This window comes from Plodia interpunctella, chromosome 20 (assembly GCF_027563975.2).
Source record: "Plodia interpunctella isolate USDA-ARS_2022_Savannah chromosome 20, ilPloInte3.2, whole genome shotgun sequence".
Classification (NCBI taxonomy): domain Eukaryota; kingdom Metazoa; phylum Arthropoda; class Insecta; order Lepidoptera; family Pyralidae; genus Plodia; species Plodia interpunctella.
The window spans coordinates 1,891,694-1,905,867 of record NC_071313.1 but is presented as its reverse complement, the minus strand read 5'-3'; the positions used below and the strand labels follow the sequence as shown (position 1 = coordinate 1,905,867).

The 14,174-nt window shown below is 33.5% G+C and overlaps 1 protein-coding gene across 30 annotated transcripts in view; it reads left to right on the top strand.

Annotated features, from left to right (window-relative positions):
* Positions 1-14,174, top strand: part of brat (brain tumor) — a 357,328-nt gene that overhangs the window by 330,669 nt on the left and 12,485 nt on the right. For 12 of the 30 annotated variants that reach the window (XM_053760340.1, XM_053760339.1, XM_053760353.2 and 9 more), the window contains one exon: positions 8,678-8,735. The exons of the other annotated variants lie outside the window; for them this stretch is intronic. The gene's annotated coding sequence lies outside the window, so the exon portion shown is untranslated. The remainder of the gene's footprint in view (positions 1-8,677; positions 8,736-14,174) is intronic. 30 annotated transcript variants of the gene reach the window in all.

Sequence of the window (14,174 nt, the reverse complement as noted above, 5' to 3'; positions counted from 1 at the left end):
GAGCTGCAATGCGGATGCAAGAACGCCATGCATCAGAACATTGCATCGTTCGAATTCACCCTTAACCATATTCGACTGGAATATTAAAGCGAGATCACAGTATCACACTGTCTATGAAATGTTCAGCGTCTGTGTGATTATAGAACATTGCAGCGAGATAAATATATATTTTTAACTTTATTACAAAAAATATGTACTTAATTTATATTATTTAGTATTACAAAAAACTTACGGACTCAAAAGTTTTGGGCTTTTTCTACCAGTCAACCGACAGAGGGTAGGCAAAGTGGCGAGAAGTGCAAATTTAAGAACAAGATTACATCTAATTATATAACAATTATAACGTACCAGTTAATACATGTAGGTACAATATGTAAATATATATAAATACATATAACATAAACTTAATGTAAACTTCTGTTTCTTATCGAGTGTGTTATTGCTAACACTGACTAACATTTGACGACCTCGGTGGTACACTTTCTACACAAATTAACTTTTCGCGACACATTACATGTGGTAAATTAAAATAAAGACCTAACACAAGATTTATGGAACTGGCTACAAGCAATGCTGAACGAATAATGAGCCAATTAAACTGATCCGCTGACGTTAATTATGCAAATCGCTAAACAACAGTCTTCATGTCGTGGCCATTTTGTTTCTCGGCTGTGTTAGGAGTGTAATGTCTTTAGGATACATTATATATGAGGTTCTTGTCCGCCAGAATTTCTTCTAATTATAAAATAAATAAAAATATCTACATTTACAACAAATCATTCGTTGAGTGTAAGTCAATGTTATTATCATGGCTAAAAGATAAAACTTATGACGAACTTGAGGCGTTTATCAGCACCTCCTCTATATAGCATTATATACTTTTTATATTTATTACACCTTAATATTATTATCTATTATTATAATCTATCTTATCTGTTTGTATTTATTTACGTTGTTAATATTTGATTTATATGTAATTATTTATTTATTATATTTTTAGAATACTTTACACCCTTCTTTTATTGTAAATTCGTGTACTTAGGTTCACTAATTATAAAATACTTAGATATTAGAGAGCGGTGTCGCCTGGCACAAGCATATCTTGCTTAAAAGGTGGCACCCACAACTAGCAAAATTGTGAACATTGAGTTACCCAATAAACATTTTTATTTTTATTTTTTTTTTTTTTTTTATAGTCTTTTTTTTTTTCAAGGACATTTAAAGTATATAAAGGACGTGTTTTAAATAAGTTTTTGCTTTTTCCAATTGTTCTACAAACTTTTATAATAACACAAAAGCAAATTATTATTTAGACCAAAGGGACTAACACTCGGAAACATTGTGTTCTGTGTTACCACTGTTCATAAGTAATACACGCGACTTTTGCTTGTTTCATTCAATTACAATGCTTATTACGTCGACACAAGGTTGAATTTCTATTATGAAGTAGCCGCGTGACTCTTCTGCGAAACATTTAGCTCGAGTTAGTTAACCTGTAATATATCCAGTTTAATGAAATTTGCATCGCAAAAGTTGCAATTTCATATCTATATACCACATCTGCATAGTCCTTTTAATGTGTATTTTTAATTCCATGGCATTACTTAAGCGGTAAATCGGAGAATATTGCGTAACTTGGAATCCTCAAATATTTTAACTTTCCTTCTTGTTTTCGCTTTTGTTTGGACAAAAATATACATCAATTCATTACTCCAAACATTTTGTTGTCCATTAAATATTAAAACTTCCTAACTTTACAAACAGCAGCCTGTAACCGCTGTCAAAACTTCCCACTTAAAATCCCAGTGTTCCGGACTTATGTAATTCATTGCACGCCAAATTGTATCCTATTGCTCAGATTTTACGGTTTAACTTAGGCGCAGATACCTGACAAATGCAAATAATAACAAACTGGAAAACGGAACTAATGAAATGGTATTTTGTGCTAACTCTGTCGTTTCGATTAATCAGAGCGATAAGTGGGTGAGAATACCAATCCATTATTATTAATCAATGCAGGTTTTGCATTTTTAATTTTTAAAATTTCGAACGCCGCATTCATGTCGCGTGTTGGCCAGTGTTACTTTTTCAAACACCAGTTTCGAGGCACGGGGATCTGTATATTTTTATTTAACTAAGTTAACATTTTCGAGTTTTCTATCACGCAAACGGAAACGGCGCAAAATTATTCGCATAACAGTGGACTATAATAATTTAATTCTTAGAAATGGTTCAGTTATTTATTTTTGGAGAAAAAGTGTTGCAATTTTGTATTCAAATTTCAAAGATTTAAACTATTCTCATTTCGCAAGTTTGAATTGAGAATCGTCTGCTCATTAATGGGCTGAAGAGTGAAAAATTAAAAGCCGCAAGTGAGACAGAGCGTGGTGTGCGAGTGAGAAAGCAGATTTCTCTCTAACAGCCAATATCCGGTCGATCAGCTGTGCGACGGAAACAGCTGGCGGCTCGAGTGCGCGTCATTCACTCCCGATTTTTTTCAAGTGACTAACGACTTTCGCCTGTAACGAATTCGAGGCAATTTATTATTTTTTATGAACACAAAAAATGACGACGTCAGCTGATGGCAATTCTGTTGCTAAAAGTGGCACCTTTTGTTAGTTTTTGTAAACTAAATACGTAAATATCTGGAACAAACAATACAACAGTTTGTGGCGGTAGATTCACGTGCCGTCCTTATTACTCATTAAAACTATCGCGCAAGGTATTCTTGCATGTATATTAGCACTTATCCGGAATGGCATAGAGGTGAGAATGGTGAACTTTGACCGTCGGTATAAGTTTGTTTAACTATTTAGTCGCTCCATCTCTATGTGGCACTCGAAAGCCTGCTCTGTTTAATGTGTTAATCCATGTGGTGGCGTCTTAATGAAAACTATTCATATGTATGAGTAAAGCTTGAGTTTCGATTAAAATTACAGGTGTATTTTCGTCTATTTTCAAACCCGGCTCCCGCTTTGTGTTTATGTATGTAACTACGGGCTATTGACCTGGAATAATTAATAATAATAATAATAAATAATCGTATTCTATTATAATTACCTCTGTCTCACATATGAGCGAAAAAAATATTATGTTTATTCCTTATTTTTTGAATTTCGAACGCAAAGCTAAACTTTGCATGCCAGTGATGGTGTAACATGTGAGACTTGTTCATGTATTAATTGTCATGTTATTGCAAATAAATATATCTTTGTCTATGAATCCAAGGGCTTTTTTTCCACTAAAACGAAACACATTTACAATTAAAAAAATATATATGTATGAGAACGTTTTAAACATAGTGTTGCTAATTTACCCAAACATAAAGGGGGTGTTGACTAGACTAAAGTAATTTTCAGATAGTATGAACCAAGCCTAACACAAGCATCTTCGAGTATTAAACCGTCGTCACATTGCTTGTTGTGTGATCAATCAATCTTGCTCCTGACCTAATTCCAAGCCTCGTTTTTATGATATAATTAACTTGTACATCACCGTTTTGAATTTAGATCAGACGAGATCAATACTTTCAGTTTTATATGTTTTATCGGAGTTTCATTCGGGGATTTTACTAAGTAATTTTGATTGTATGTGTACGATAATTAATATCAATAAAATTAGCTTCATATAGGTTTTTCTGTATTTTGAAAATAATATGGAATGAAAAAAAATCTTAAATTAAGCGGGGATCAAACCCAACCTATTCTCCACTTAACCTTAACTCTTGCTCTTGCTCTGCTCTTAACCACTGAGTTATCGAAACCATGATTATTCGGACGAATTTATACATTACGTGTGTTTATTTAGTTAAAAATATGTGTGACATCGTATGTAAAAATAACATTTAAAAAGTTATATTGTGGAATTATTTAAATTATAACGAATAAATGGTGTTTAAATAATATTTTGTTTTGAAAGTTCTCAAGAAGAAAGATTTATAAAACACCATAAACAAAACTTTACCTTTTTTTGCTACGAGTGCTACGATTTGCTACGAATAAAACGTCGCAGTACTACAAAAACGAATCTACGAGTCGTAGACGCCTACAACCTACGACTAAGATCGTAACATAGTTACTTATATCAGCACACAACGATTACTCGAGAATAGAAAAGTCTACTTCGAAGCTGGCATGTTAAAAAAATAAATCGATTCCCAATACTGGCTTGTAAGACAAAAATAAAAAAAGAAATTGAATTAGCATTCCGTCCGTTTGTTTGATGTCGGTTTGAATACAAAATTAATTTTCTGATGTCATCTGTTGTCTATTTGGTATCTGTGGAGTGGAGGCGTAATTCAAATATTTGTATCCAATCTATTTCGATTCAAGAAATATATGTAATACTAGTTGTCGCCCACGGCTTCGCACGCGTGTATTTCAGTTCTTAAAAGGAAATGAAGTAAATTTTCAGTTATTTTTTTAACACGTATGTATTCTAAAACTGGTAAAATGTATTTATTACTATGATTCAAATTTGTATTTTTTGTCATCTTCAATTCAATCCCCCGTTTCCCGCTACGATTTCCGCTACGTGTCTCGTTCCGAAACTTGTATCTAATATCAAATGGCATCGATTCTAATGCTTTCTTATCTCTCTTTTTATATCACGTAGACATTTATATAAACTTTCCTCTTATTTATTTGTGTAAACCGCATAAAAATTAAGTCCTTAGTTTAAAAGATTCACTTAAAAACCCCTCCATGGGATAAGACCGCCTATCAACATTGCTGTGTTTTGTTTCTGTTTTCACAACATGGTTATGTAGAACAAACAATGTTTTGACGACCTCGGTGGCGCAGAGGTAAAGTTCTTGCCACTGAACCGAGAGGTCCCGGGTTCGAACCATGGTCGGGTCATGATGGAAAATGGTCTTGGATGTTTGTATCTATTTGTTATAAAATATAGTATCGTTGAGTTAGTATTCCATAAAACAAGTCTCGAAATTTATATATTTATACAATTGATTTTACACAAATATACGAAACCTAGACAACCAATCCGGGTTACCTACAGCCCTGGTGTGTTTATTTACTATTCTTATCTCATTTAGCTCTCGAGATAGAAAAGATAACACGCCTTGGTGTCGTTATCAGCTTATCGTGCGGTCAATCGATCGGTGCTATTCAGACTATGTTTAATCTTAATCTGGGTAATTCAAAATGAGATAGTTCAAGTGTTTTATAGGAGTTTCCTTTAGCCTATTATTTGTATTGTGAACATTTTTATTTTAATTAGAAAATGTACCGAAGTCTTTCCAATTAGTATCCAAATATATATTACTACTTTCCCGTGGCTCCTCTCACTGCAAAATATTATGTATCATGTTTTTCATTCATACGTTCATGTCCCTAGACTGCATGCACTTATGTGGGCGTAATTTTGTTTGACCTCAAAATTTTTAGGTCAAAAAAACTTTATCTATTCCCAAACTTCATCAAAATCGGACCATCGGTTTAGCCGTCAAACCGTGACACGCAGACTTGCATTGATAATATCAGTAGGCAGTAAATTTGGGTAGGTTTATGTAACAGTTTCATAGATTTGCTTCCGGTGAAGGAAAACTTCATGAGGAACCCTGCACTCTGTTTGATTATCATGTGTAAAATGGAGAAGGCAATGGCAAAAACCACTCCATTGATAGTGTCAAGAAAGTCGGTGTGTGTGTTTCATTTCACGTAAAGACCCCAAGCCATGAGGAATACGACTATGAAGAAAATGTGTTGCTGTGTTGTTGGCTGCACCTTATTTGCAGATCTTTATTTGGCTCTTCAGTAATGGCACGCCCCTCTATAAATTAGACCCGTATGTTCTCGATTTTGGAACTAACACGTACGTGTACGTAAATTTCGTGATTTGAACCTGGTATTCTTGCTCCGCATTGCGTACCGTCCGCATGTCAAGTTACACTATAATCCCTGCATTAATTCTAGTTTTAGAACAATTCGTCGCCAACACCACATGTCGATTCCTAAGCAGCGGTAATAATATTTTTTTATTATTATAATTAGTAATTTGAATGCCCTTTGAAATCTTTTTTTTATTATTATAATTATTAATTTGAATGCCCTTTGAACTCAACCTTGCCTTATGTGAAGCAAAATACAAGTTTAGGGTTGTACCACATCAAATTCAATATCAAAAATTGCCTATACGAGTATATTCACTCGATATATATTATTATCATTAGTAAATGTCTTTTGTTATCTTTTTGATGCACTTGACTGCACCATCTTGCTATCTCTGTTTGGTCTAATGGTTAACTGGTAGAGACTGCCATATTGCCTTAAGCCCAGCTCTTGTACTTTTTTGTAATTTTGTGCAACAAAGTTAAAAGAAAAAGACCTTAAATTTAATTTTTGGGCAGTCGTGTTGATAACTGTACTTATCGGGCATCTGCAAGTTGCAGTATCTTTGGATGTAATATGACTGTTATATATTGCAACTTGTATTCAATTTCTGTAAAGACGTACCATCAATGTGGAGTACACGAGATAACTTCGCGTGTGACTGAGATTTTAGCTAAACTCGATTTGTTAGCTATTCAAACGGCGCAACATACAGCGCCGTCATTTGCATGCAATTAAATGTTCATTGAAGATCCATAGTAATTGTATACATGCGAAAGTCAGTCTGTCATGTTTCGGCATAAACATCGCTAAACTGCTGGGCCGATTTCGATGAAATGAACGAATAATGTTTGTTGTGTAAAAGTGCATTTGTTCTTATGCACAAAGATTGTTTATATGGATTGCAACTATGTTTATTACTATGTAACAGTACCCAATAAGAAAACATATCTCCAATTTTTTTAAAAAGAAGTAGCGACCTCTAGCGAGCAAAACTAAAGACTATAAATGAAACTACGTAATAAGGTCGCGCTGCATGAGTCGAACTTTGAAGTTTCCGACAATTTCGCAAAAAAAGATCAACTTTAGCAGTTCGGGACGTGTGGGGTAAGGGATGTTCTAATAAACGTCACCGAAGATAGAATATATTTTTATTCCACCCCAGTTGCAAAGTATACGTTCGTATAGCTACTTGTGAAACTTTGTCTTGTTCGATTCCCGGGCGGGCATCAGTCGCAAGCAGTGAAAGAGGGATAACTCGTGCTGACTACACTTTGCCCGGGGGACACCCCTTTAGATTCAATCCTGTGGGAATTCCGGGAATTTCTTCATTCTTTCTATTTCTATAGATATAGATAAGCTGAAATGTTTCTCTCCGTCTCCACCTGTCTTTGATATAATTTTTACTCCCAAACTACGCTACAGAATTATATTCGGTTTTCACTGTTGAATAGAACATTTCTTGAGCAATCTTTATTTTCAACTCTCATCTCACACGAGCGATACAGAATCAGTTTTCTAGATACCATAAAAGTGTACAAAAAAGCGAAAGCTTAATTTTCCCGGAACCATTTCATATTCACTACAGGAACCCCCAAAAATACCCCTTAATTAGACTATTTAGCTTAATTAGGCAGGAATTTATTCCGAACACTTTTGGAATTTTAATTTCTTACAATATAAACGCCCGAAACATTACGACTTTCAAATATATTACATTGGGCGAGCGAAATGAACTATCAAAAAAATATTTTGTTTGGTTTAATGATGACTCATCATTATAATCCTTATGTTTATGTACAAATTCATAGAATCTGCTCTCTAATTATGACGATATTTGCCACTAGATGTCGGTGGGTACCGACAAATATCGTAACAGTAAAAGTCATGTCAGATTCCTTTAGACGACTGGAATAAAATCTGACACCACTGTTAGTAGTAACACGCTCAAAAAATAAATGTACATTGACCAGTTTACATTTTTCAGAGCGCTTATAATCTTTATTTTTTAACGAAGGAAATAAAAAGCAGAAAATAAATCTTTGATCATCTTTTACTAGTGATGCCGATTTTATAGCCCGAATATGCTTTCGATATCGATAGTATTGCTATGATAATATTATTAAACATTTGTCTATAAATCATGATGACCATGATTTTCAAGATGAACTATCGACAGTTAACTAGATTTGGCAAAACTATCTTCAATAAATATAAACGCAATATTTGTATAAGTGGAATATTCTGGAACCTCCGATATTTAACGGCGATACTAAAAAGTTTCTGGCATAACAGGATTGCGTCCTTCGGCGATATTCTAATTAGGGTCACGTTAAGAGTTTTTACGCTTTTAATAACCTGCAGGTTCTGTTTTAGTGTTATTTTAAGCTTACTTCGGTAGCTATAGGAGTTCAAATGAAACTACAAATTTCTTCGCAGTAATTTTGTGCAGTAAAATTTCACTTATTAGTTTCATTTGTTCGTGCTTCGGTGAAATTCATCGAATTCACAATAGAAAAATATTTACGATGTCGACTAAACGATCAATTATATTGCGCAAAACGAACGAATGATAAGGCTACGAGACCAAATTAAGAAGTTACATTTTCTTGTCAAACTTATACAGCATTAGCGACTCTTTTACCGTGTAAGTTATCTATTTTGTTAATTCAATATAATTGAACGTTTTATAGCGGCATAAAACGATGTATGAAATGTGCTATATTATGATGAAACACATATGTAATATAGCTCTTAATCATAGACACTGGTTACTGGAATATTTTAAAGTTATAGTTTACTAAATGTTGTCTTTCTTTTTTTTGCAGGTAAGTTTCCCGAGAATATTCTAAGAAGTGATACAGTCTGGTGTCCCGGACAACTAAGGTAAACATCTGTACTAATATTATAAATGCAACAATAAGTTTGTTACCTCTTCACGCTCTATCTACTCAACCAATCTTCTTGAAATTTTGCATACACGTAGTTTGAATTATGGAAAAGGACATAGGATACCTTTAATTACAGAAAAATAACTTTTCCCCTAGGAACTTGCAGCGGGCAAAAACCAGCTATTTATTACTTGGAAATTGCAGATTTTGACTTTTGAAATGCATTACAATATTTAACGCTATCTGTTCGATATGTTGCATACAGTCTATCAGCAAGCGGAGAAAAGCTCCTTAAAGTGATTACAAAAATCCATGTATTCTCACAAATGTTCATATTTGTGATATTAGTAGATAAAAAACAAAGACCGTCTGTCTGTATTACGTAAGGAATCTATATTAAAACATGTAAAAAAGTGGTTAATTCTTCTAGCAACAAGTATTACAAGCCTAATCCGATATCGTGCTCGCTTTGTCGTGACAAAAATTTTCTAGTGTTTTGTCCTTGTGACGAAGAAAGCAATCCATTTGTTTGTTTGTTTTATTCAGGGTTGTATAAAGCAGGCTTAGGGCGTGTTTCACCAGTTTCTGATAAAATATTATATTGTATTGTGATGGTAAATCTAACTGCTAGATAAATCTGTGACTTTGGCTAGTTAGCCTTATTTAACTCTAGTGAAATAATATTTAACGATATCTGTTCGATATGTTCTGTATATACAGCGGTAAAACAGGCCCTTAGTCTATAAAATTACCATCACTAAAATCAAATTAGTTGTATTCTTTTTGCTTCAAGGCTGGTAAAGGTTAATTCTAAGCAATACTCCAAATTTCATCAAATTGTCTTATAATTTAGTCAGCAAAAATTTCCAAACTTGCGCATTTATAGTCACTATCATCTCAAAATAGTCCTGGTTTCATCAATTGGCTGTGACGTCCCGTAGCATGTGCTCGCTGTTGTCTTCGCAAACATTGTATAAATATAAACAAATAGAATAAATATAGGAATAAGCCTTTTGCCTCTTCTAGTGAATATGGTATATTCACTAGAAAAGGCAAAAATTACTTATAATATCGGCTGTTCAAAAGAATTATTAAAAAAAAAAATCCATAGACAATAATTTTTTTCGACATGATATTTCAAGCTCCGATTTGCATACTGCTTAGATTCATTGCCACAGATTCAAATTTAGAATCGCCATAATTTTAATGGCGCCAATTTGCCGCCGCGTGGCGCTATCGCCGCGATTATCGCCCGCCTGTGACGTTCACGCGAAAATAATTGTCTATAAGCCATAATTAATATTATTCCGGTGAAATTGATAATGGCATTGCTTTCGAGACGGTAGGAAGTGAATGTAGGCATGACTGATATGGTTTTAAGTCATCGTTCATTTAAATGTATAATTTCTTACCTTTGATAGCTCAGCAAAGAGGTCTTTGAATGAAAAAGAAAGTAATATTTTTCACTGATTCCTGTTTTACGTCTTTACTTGCAAGAGGAAATCTTTTTTTGTCTTCACGTCTTGATGCGGGGATGAATTATATTTTTATTCTGTAGCTGTGAAAATTGACTATTGATATGTTCTTGGAAATCTTTGTCATTCGTTTTTTTTATGCAGAATTGATTACTAAAATTTTTATCTTTTCTTTTATAATATAACGCTAAGTCGAACATCTCGTGATCAAGTTTAGTAACAGCGAAAATGCTTAGTAACAGCTAAAATGCTAAGTGACACCTCAGATCGAGTTTAGCAACAGCTTGAATTCAAAGTCACACCTCAGTTACCGATTGTGATGACGTCACACCCGTAGTATGTACTTAGATTAAAGCTAGTTAGGAAGTCAAACGTTTCGGTTAGTTAGAAATGTTACAATTAATTTATTCCTGTTTGGTGGCGTCGTTGGCTTGCACCTTGTTAGTCTTTGTAACTAGGGTTTCCATATTTGTAGAATCGTCCTGAGATCTCAGGATTGTTTGTTTGTTTGTTTGTTTGTTTGTTTGTTTGTTTGTTTGTTTGTTTGTTTGTTTGTTTGTTTGTTTGTTTGTTTGTTTGTTTGTTTGGTTGTTTATAATATCTTGTACAAAGAACACATTTTTAAAAGTACATACATAACAAGAAGGTAAATATACAATGGCGAACTTATCACGTGAAGCGATGGATTTGATTCGATGGATTTCAGAGGATTTATGTACTCAATATAAAGATTTTAGACGATACTAAAAAGTCTTGAAGTTTCATGACACTTTTGAATAAAATAGAGTATTTTAGATAATATTATTAAGAAACAAAAGTCTATAGTAATTAAACAATCGACTTTTGTGACAAATAAAAATAATCGTAATATTTCTCCGTTGTCCGTTCTCTCGTTGGTTTCACCAACCGTGCGACATGTTTACGACTACGGAGCTTGATCTCTGAGAGATTCCTAAGTTACTATAGCTTAATACTTATGTATGACCTATGTAATCGCAAGTAACGTTAGAAACAATTCTCATATCGAAACATTTTTTTCTCAGGACTTAAAATTTTCTCATGTGGCAACCCTAGTCTCATCTATTGAAATACCAGCACCTGAGCGAATTTGCTAGGTATTCCACTCAGAACACCGATTCGAATATTTCTAACTTCTAAAGCAATTTTTATTTATCTTTACGGAAGTTTTGATAAGTCGCACCTAGCGTTGCCGAAATATCGATAGCTTGATTGTCGATAGTTTTCATCGAAAAAGGCCATACTGTCGATAGAATCGATACCATTGTTTTTTTTTTATTCAAACTATCGGTAGTCTATCGAAACGCTATCGAAAGTTGAACTATCCAGCTGCAATACTAATTCCGTTTAGATATAATTTTCTGTCGATTCTGTTACACAACGGTTTGTCCGTACTATGTATGTATGTAGTATATGCTAAAAAGTAACTATATAAAAATAGATAAGTCTTAATACGTAGGCCATAAGTTTCAATTTCAAGCAGACATGGTAATTTCTCTATGTAACATCAACATTGTAATGTACATTTAGTATAATGATTAATGGAGGATTAATGCAACAGGACTGTGCGTTGTTAATCGTGTTTATCTATCAGATAAAGCGTCATTAGTTTCGTTATGTATGTCAACAGTTAGGCAATCAAATATACAATATAGGTATCCCATGAGTACTAACAAAATCAATAAATCGGTGGCTAAAAATGTCTAAATTACATTTTCGCCACAATTTTTTATTGTCGTCAGAGAGATCTTGACAACGGGTGACAAAAACCATGTTGGTGCAGTAAACCGTTGAGGATTTCCCTCGTTGGGAGCCGATCCTGGATACACCATCATGCTTATCATAATAAGCGAGGGCATGCGGAAGTAGGTGAAATTTAACTGGCAATATTTTACTACCATTTTTGCCACGTGTTAAATGTAACAAATTCAAATTTTGACATTTTTTAATAATGATGTAAATTCGTCCTCCTAATTTTTAATATATGTATAAGACTTATATTTGTTAATTGACGTGCTTGGAGAAAAGGCTGCGGTGAAGTTTGTTGCGCCGCTTCTTCTTCACCTGCGCTTTGGAAGCCGGCAGTAGACTTAGTTTAAATATTTTTTTTTGACGTCAATAACTGATGTATATCATCCTAAACTGAATAAAGAATTTTGAATTTAATTTGAATTCTAACGACGATAAAAGTTTGTGCCAAAAAAAATATTTCAAAAAAGACCTCGTGTAAAAAATCTCCAATGTGCATATTTCTTTAGGCTCATAGACTAGACACTGCAAGCGCACGTGGGAACTAATTGTAGCAATAGATAGCATATGATGCAACCCAAGCCATAGAATTGATAATTGTGATGACACGCCGAGCGACACGTGTGTACTAAAGATTAGAAAGGTTACATAACCTTTCTTCAAAGGAACAGTTTCGAAATAAAACTTTGCGATGAAAAGTAACATTCATTGTCTATATATTTTAATCTTACTAACAATACTTGGTGCTCGGGTAAAAACACAATAAATTATACACCTAGACCTTCCTCAGGAAACACAATATCTATCGGTGAAAACCGCATGAAAATCCGCTTTTGTGTTTACCGCGAACAGACAGACAGATGCGGCGAAGGACTTTGCTTTATAATATGTAAGGATAAGGACTGGGGTTATTGCATTAATTTCTATTTAAATTGTATTTTTTTGTCTAGCTTTTTTATATACAAATTCTCAGTCGTAAAACTAAGATTCAGTATCTAAAGTGACTATGCAAAATTAATCTACTCTAAATTTTTTATCTTCCAAAAGCACTTTTAATAATTCATGTCTAGCTTCTAAGATGAGCATAAACTAAATAAAATGTATATAAATATACTTATATATATATATTGTCTCCTGAGAAACTTTATAAAAGCAAATTTATGTTATAACACAGACCCAATACGGGCGTCAGTTCATACATTATTTATTTATAAAAGGACTTGAATTTGCATTCTGCGGGTTTATTGAACAACTTTTATATCTTGTCATTCAATATTAAAAATGGCGTCAGGCAGGGAAAACTCGTAAAAATTAAACCGAGTTTATGTAGGCACAGTTATGCTGAAAGTTTTCGTTAAATATGGACAATGATGCAGGCTGAAGTTTTTACGTGACCGAAATTTTGTGGATTACAAGAAATTGTGGGATGTCTGCTCGTGATTTTGTAATTTTGGACCAATGTTTTAAATATTACATACTTTTAAGGAAATACTATTATATTTTACTAAAGTACATAACTAGCGGCACGTCCAGGCCTCGATCGGGTAAATTCCTATCGTATATCGTATCTATTGTTGAAAACCGCACGAAAATCCGTGCGAACAGACGAACGCAAATAGCAAAGGACTTTGTTTTATTAAAAAGATGATCGGTTGGCTCAGTAATATAATAGTATTTTCTATAATATTATTTCACCACTTATATAGCTAAATATTCTGAAATAACATTTCAAGCATAAAAATATTATGCATGACATGTTGATATTTAATCAGTGTCGGAAATAACTAATTACCAACGTGAAATGTCTACTAAAATGAATGAAATAAGAAAAAATGTAAAAACAAAAGGATATCACGACTCTCGTATACCGAGCACATTTAAAAACTGGGTTGCCAGCAATACATTAACTTAAAACGTGACGTCATAAACGTGGAGATGTTGCCAGCGTGAATAATATGTTGTCCTGTGTGTCCTCATGAATTTTAACACAGCAGAATTTTGATTGTCGTCTTAAAAAAATCGATGTAAGTACAATATTTCATATGGGATTTTTTCAAATAAACTTTACGTATGTCGATAAAGTTTTCTCTAACTAATTTTGGGTTGAACTAAAGGCCAGAATACATTGGGAAAAGTTTTTGGTATCCGTTTTTAAGTAGGACTAAAATGTTGGAGAATTTGAATAACACGTC